The sequence below is a fragment of the Acipenser ruthenus genome, chromosome 3 (assembly GCF_902713425.1).
Source record: "Acipenser ruthenus chromosome 3, fAciRut3.2 maternal haplotype, whole genome shotgun sequence".
Lineage (NCBI taxonomy): Eukaryota > Metazoa > Chordata > Actinopteri > Acipenseriformes > Acipenseridae > Acipenser > Acipenser ruthenus.
This window is the reverse complement of record NC_081191.1, coordinates 34,224,084-34,232,020: the sequence shown is the minus strand read 5'-3', so window position 1 is coordinate 34,232,020 and position 7,937 is coordinate 34,224,084.

The window sequence follows — 7,937 nt, the reverse complement described above, 5'->3', positions numbered from 1 at the left end:
GTGAACGTTTTCGTCCTCACTCCAGTTACTGAAGACAACGTACGCACAGGCGAACGGAAATATATTATGACGTTTGACAGTGTTTGATAATGATGTAGAAGCTATTTGTGAAGTAAACTACATATGCTCGGCCAGAACAGCCCCCAGAAATGTTTCACATTGTACGCAAAACTGAACCACTCCGACATCCCATCTCTTGACTATAACGACTCTGCATCAACATGCTGGAGGTGTTTCAGCCTATCACAGACTAGAGTGCAGCATTTTTGTTATTTTCTGAGTTTCATAGCACCTACACTGTCATTTTAGAAAACTGCAATCAAATTGCATCACCGTTTACAAATCTGACAGCCAAATATAGTCCACGACAACCGCAAAAGGTACAAATAAACCTGTTTGAAATACAGACTTAAACTAGGGAGAAAACTAGCGCACACATCTGTTATGCTGGTTCCATTTCTAATCATTACTCTCACAATCACAACAACTAATGTAATCATTACTCATACCTAAGCATGGCGTATACACATTTAACTTACACATTGTGTCAAAACGGGCAGTTTAAATAAATAAATAAAACATAAATAATATTAATAACACAACTTGGCAATTATGTGTTAATGATTAGGAAATGCATTATTCATTTTTAATATAAGACACTGATGAAATTAAAATACAAATGAAACTTATATAAATATGCAATTACCGTGATCAATGCTGGAAGAGCTGAACAATTCAGGATTCAGTAGTAACTACAGTACTAACATTAAATGCAGCCAACGTATTTTAGGTGCTTTTATTGATTTTTTTTCCTTCTGACATTCTGGATCACCAGAAGAAAGATGTTCACACGTTTTGAATTCTTTAAACAAACTTCTGCTTCTGTTTGCTCATTACTACCACCATGGGTTTGGCTGCCCGTTAATTTTTGTTGTTATTATTTTTAAATACAAGTTGCAAACTTTTCGCCATGCGCAGCTTGTTGACGGTTGAAACTGTTGATTCGTTCCTATGGAAACTGGTCAAGTCGTCTTCTCTGATCCCAGCATTTACCGGTAACTGAAGTCAAAATTGTAAATACCAGTATGTTACACAACTTCTGGTGTGAAGATTAGTTTATTTGTTAATTTATTTTACGGTATCCTAAAGAGTTGTTTTGATTACAACATTTTTTAAATAAGAAAATTAAAAAGTAAAACTATCAAGAAAACAATATGTAAACAGCGCAGAAAGTAATACACACTGGGTTCTTGCATCACTTTGAAATGTAAAACAACAACAACAACAACAACACCTCCAAGGATCACTCTGTTCTCTTCATATTTTATAGTGAGATATGTGTGGCTTTTTTTTTTAGTGCGGGACATTGAGCTAATTAACATGCAAATAAGCGAGTCCCACGCCAAGTGTGTTAGACTTAACATGTCACTTTACACAGGTGTTGATATTGTTCTGGAGGATGTGATCATTTGTCAGCGATTACTGCATGTTTCTGCAGAGTACTCCGTAGAGTTATCACTTTTGACACAGATCCTTGTGAAAAATTAGTATTTTGTTTAGTCTTGGATATTGAAGTACCTCATGCTGTTAGGCTCATACCGATCCTTTTATTTTATTTAGAGATGAACATTACTTCTGCTGACAGGACTCAAAATCATTGTGGCAGGGGGCTAACCCAATGTGAGGCGAAGGGGCTGAGGGAAAGCGTGGTTAAACTCCAGAAAGAATTAAGGTTAAGAAAAGCAGAGGCCGAGGATGCATTAAACCAGCTCAACTGTTTTAAATATCTTGTTAAAAAGTATGTATAGATGTGACGTATTATATAAGAATGGAAATCAACATTATTTTGTATTTTTTTTTACACAATACCAGCTGCTGTACAGTACATGTTTAATTGGCACTGCATGGTATTTATTTTTTATATAGATTTGTATTAAAATCTATAGAAAATACCTATATGCTGTCATATTTAAGAAAAAGGGTACATTTTTTTTTTTTTTTAAATGTAGAATATGCTAACTATGAAAGGATTAACAGTGGGGTTTATTGGATTTAATGTTTGTATTCCCTTTCCTATACTATATATAAGGCATTCTGTTAGTTCTGCATATTGAATACGGTTTTGGAATTTCAATGCAGTATATGATTTGCATAATTACATTTGCTGGATATTTTATTATGCTTTTTTGTATAACATAAGCTTGTTTTATATTTTTCCACTAGAGGGCACTATAAAATGCAACATGAAAATGTTTTTAATGTGTTGCATTGAAGGCAAATTAGATCACTTTTTTGTAGGAAACCCTATGATCACACATTTTTGATAATTATATCTCAAAGCAACCAAGCAAATAAAATAAAATAATACTTGCATCTATTAAAATGAACTTTAAACACAGTACAGACACCTGAATGATTTTGTGGTTGAGAACAGTTATGAGTGTTAGGGCCTTCATATTTAAAAAGAAAGTGCAATGTACTTCTCATATCATTACAGCAATTTGGTGTTGGTTATTGCTTTTAGTTCATCATCATTTATGAAAAGACGACTGCTTCGGATTAAAAATACATTTCAGCTAAGTGTTTTATTGTAAATTGATCCAATGTTTGCTTTCTTTCTTTATGGTTTCAGTTTAAATTCATAGCCAAATCCGTTGTGTATAGTCGACTTACATTGATTAGATAATGTATTGTTCAATGCTGTATACTAGTCTGTTGTGTCACAGACGGATGGATGAACGGACAGACAGGTACCCCCCAAAAATCCCCAGAATTAGATATTGACAATCACTTATGCAAAATAGCCTAATATTTATACAAAATTTCATGATGACTGTATAAGAACAGGGTTCTCTAGATAGATGGAAAAATGTGAGGTGACATACGTATGTACAACCTCCTCCACATGGAATTTCATTCCCTGCAGGGGATAATTACTGCCAAAAAACACTTTGTAATGTCCAGTTATGTCCGCTGTACAGGCTTTTATTTCTTAATTATGTATCCTTAATAATCTCTTGCTTTGGGTGTTGAGTCTATGTGGCTGAGTAACTTTAATCTAGTTGTTGGTCTGGATAATACCACCGATAGTAGTTTTCATTATTGTTAAACATTGCAAAACACAAATCAACAGCATTTTACAAATTCATTTGAATAAATGACACTGATTAACAATACAATGTTACTGTATTTTTAGGGCATGGTGGGGAGATGCTGTTGCTGCCTTGCATGTTGCTAAAATAGTAGGTAAGTCCACTGTACAACATTTCCAGTGTTCCCTGTATTTGTTAAAGTTACAACAAAGATAATAACACCAGAATATAGTGCAACTGTCTGTAAGTCAGAGGTTGGAGGACAAGCAAAGTATGCCATATTTATCAAGGGCTTCATGTCAATGTGGAATTTGTACCACTTTTTTGGTCAAACGAGTAACAAATAGCAAAGACACACCTATAAGAATTTTCCTTTCACAAAAAATGGTGATATTGCATTTTAGAGTAAAAATTTAGGTTGATGTAATTTAGTTAATGTAAATCAGTGGATGTCAATTTTTGTAGTGTAGCCTCACAAATAGTATTAGGTCTTTCCTGTGATTTTCACTTTCTATACATGAGTCAATATACTGTATATAAAAAGAGTAATCTGTATAAAAAAATGTGGCCACACAGATGTGGAATTAGGTTAAAAAGATGAACAACACGTTATTAATTGCAGGTGCAGCACCTCCTCACATGAAAAGTGAAGTAGATGAATTTGGGAAGATAATGATGCACGTTGAAGTAAAGGTACTAATTCTACATCATCCTTTGGGATTTTTACTGTGTTTTTATTTATTTATTTAATTAAACACCTATTCATTTTAACAAAATGGGGCTTATCTATCTATCTATCTATCTATCTATCTATCTATCTATCTATCTATCTATCTATCTATCTATCTATCTAATTAAGAGCAGATTGTGTAACATACACTATTTACTAATAAAGGAAATCAATCTTGTTTGTCTTAAAAAATATTCCTATTTTCTTGTGTATGCTTTTAGGCTCTGCTTTTGTAACCAGACATGAAATTATATGTCATTGCTGTTGGTTATTGGATGTTCTAATGACCGATTTTATTTTCTGAACTTCTGCAGTCTAAAGTGCTACTTAATTGGGCTTCCCTGACAACACGGGTGTTGAGAGAGGAAGATTCAAAGGTGCAAGATGTGGTCAACCACCTGTCAACACAGAGGCTAGCGAAGTACAGTAACCTTACCTCATTGTGATACATTTGTTTATTTATTTATTTTCAGTTTCCCATGCTTTACCATTTGAATACTATGCATTCCTATGCTTTTAGTTTTACTATGCTATGCTATGTGTTTACCATGATATACTAGACTATGATAAAGAGGTAAAACTACAGCATAATAAATAGTTCCTTTGATCAACCTACTGTATACATCACAGCTGGATTTTATTGAAATGTTTGACAGCACTGATTTACCATGGATTGCACCAACATAACCACACTGCATACATGTTTCTCCCATCCACATTTCTACAGTATATCTGGAAAACTGTTTATCAACTTCATACTATCATACTGATAGTTCTAATTTTGAATTTACAGCATGGTGTGGGATGTATTTTACTACCATACTTGTTTTTGATAGAGTATTGCTAAACTATGATAAAGAATAATAATAGAACAATTATACTGTAGTCAATATGGAAGTAGTTTAATTTATAATGTACATACTCTACTGATCAACTGAGTGTTCAAAAGAAGACTGAATCAAGGGACACAGCACCAACATGTTGTAAATAAGAAAAACAAAATCAGTTGTGTTGCACATACTGTCCCTGGGATGTTTTTTTTAGTTTTGTTAGATTATCAATTTCTTATTCCAAGTCCTTAAGAAGTATAATAATGCAAAGAGTACTGCCTAAATACATTATACATGTAAATGCAGCCTGATAATGTGTGTGTTAGGATGGGATCTTTTTGTGCTTCTGCTAACTATGACAAAAGCTCAGAAGAAACCCCTTTAATCTACCTTGCTTAATTACTTACAAAATGGTACTCAGTTTGGATCCACCTGTGTCCATGTAATTATGCCACGTTTGCAGTTGATTTTAGTTTTTTTCTTATTTTTACATAAGTTTCGGCAGCATGCTGAATTTACCATTGGAATGTTTTTTCCCATGAAGTTTCCTAAAACATACCAGACAATGGGTTTACTTTAGGTGTAATTATTAAATACAGGGAAAAAGTAATATTTTCAACAACATGTGTGTTTAATTTGCCATGAGTGCTCGACTGTCATTTTTTCAATAACATTTTCTTTTTATTTCAGTTTTCATGGCCTTACATGGTATTTTATATTTTCCTGTACTCTAATGAAATGAGTAAATTCAGGATCATGCAAGCTATCTGGGAAAAGGGCAAGACAATTACTTATTGCTACTCTGCTGCCGCCGTTTCTCTTTTCGATTGATTAAATAGCAAACATCCTTTAAGTACTGATATTCCCTTCAAAGCAAGATTGTTTTGTTAGAAAATTGTTATAGGATTTTTTAAAAAAAATACAAAAACAAGATAAGGTGTTTGGAATTACAAACTCAAACAGAAAAAAAAACCAATCATTTGAATAAATGATTTTTTTTATTTGTTCTGAAAACTAAGAAGTAAATAAAACGCAGTCGTTGTGCTTTTATAAAAGAGCAGACCTGGTGACTCGTAGGACCCTATTTGAAAAATGCAGTGGTATTTAGATATGTTGGCATTTAGATAATTGAAATACTGCCATCCTGTTGTTGCTTAAATGATTAAAATAAGACATACCCTTGTATGTTGCATATTGTTGCTTACAGTAGAGAGTCCCATGCACTGTAAATGTTGGATTTCACTATCTCCAGATAAACTATACACTTACTGTTATGACTGCAGAAGGAGCAGTTAAAGGCAAGATTCAGGGATATTTGAAATAAGAAAGTGTGAATGCCATTTGAAATATTAGGGGAACATATTAAAGGTAATTATAGTGGTGCCATTTTGCTACCAATAATTTTGTGGTTTCCATGAGCTCTTGTGACTTTCCCATTTGAACAATGTAAGTCAGCTTATTTTAAAGCACTTTAGTGGGGCAGACCTTGTGTGCCCCAGTACCATTATAAAAGTGTTCCGTAGACACATGTCATTGAGGGTTATGAATATCAAAAGGGAATAAGATCTAGTTTGGGTTATTTTCTATAACACAGAAGATGGAAAAATGTCAATCTTTAATATCCAAAGTTTTCAGTGTCTCAGAAAGCACTAACCATGTGTGTAGAATACTATAATAGGTTATACTGCTTTGGCTAAAACTTTTGCATCACCTAGAATTTTAGGATTGAGACATAATTAAAACTATATGAATATAATTTAGATAGTTTATTTAACATCATGTAATCAAAGAAACTACAAAATGATATTGCAGAAGTCTACTGGAAGTCAATAGTAGTATAGTATTTCATGTTAGATTTCGAAATGTAACATTTGTACATTTTTGTCAGTTTTTCATTAAGTATATAGAAAACTACAAACTGTATGTCATTCAATATGTTAAAGTAACATTATTCAGCAGATTTCATTCGACTTTATGAAGCAAAATGAGTTAATTCTATAGGACTATGCAAAACTTGGCCATTGCTGTACAGTAAATGCAATCAATTTGGGTTTCAATGGCTGAAACAAACAGGAACCTCTGTCAAACAAATAGAATGGATACACAGCCTTGTATTACAAGCTTTCTAATAAAACAGGCTTCCATTTGAAAGCAAAGGTCAGGAAATATGGTATGGTCTTTCACATGCCACTTTGATGCTTAACACTTCCACCAGATGCATATTGTTGTGCTGTTTTCTTTTCAAGCAGAAGTGTTTTGGAACATATTAATGTATTACACTAAATGGAAATACAGGTACTGTGGAACAACGAAATATTTGATGGTGTTGATCTATTTCCACTTTTGCTATGTTTTATACATTTTGGGAAATAGTTATTTATACAATAAATAAATTAGGCCCTTAACAAGAACATTTGTAAAACAACTAATTAGGGTATATATAATAATGTATAATTATTAGCCACTATAATACCTGCCATGGAAAGCAATAAAAAAATGTATCATGTAGTCTTTAAAAACAGATTATTTATTTAACGACAGTCACCTTGCCTAAAGAAATGTGTTCCTTTCAGGGTCACTCCACTGGACTTGTTTTCCAGTTCCACTTTAGTACTGTACTTGTTTATATCAACATCTATTTAATATATTTGAATGGGCTTCAAAACCTGTGTTTAAATAAAGGTAGGTTTTCAGAAATATAGAAATTATGTATAGAACGTTTATAACAATACAAATTATAAGATAACTGTTTTTGTTTATTGTAGTCTTGATCATATGACACTTAAAAAATGACACTGCTCTATTATTAGAACAGTTTGAAAGGTTAGCCAAGTAGTAAGGCAGGCAGTGAAGAAAAATAAATATGTTTAAAGCGCTAATACACACTTTTATTCACACAAAAAATTAACGTTTAAACAATAAAGCAGTGGCCTTATCCTAGGCCAAGAAAGAAGCCCCTATCTCATGGGTGTTAAACAAACAATTGTTTGTTACTTTGCCCAGTGACTGACTGACTGACACTACTGTAAAAGCTCTAGCCTCCACACCTGCTTGTAACAAAGGCTGGTTGCAGCCTTTTATACACCTGGTTTCCAGGTGGTTTAGTTTAATGAACTAATTTGCCAATTGGCTATTTAATTAGGCCAGAGAGCTTATCAAGCTGGAGAATCAAAAAATGTTCATCAGAAATGGGCACAGAAAACAGAACAGACTATAAAATATGCAATATTTACAGTTCTATGGTTGGGCTGGCTTCAAAATAGACCACCCTGTCGCAGATTTCAA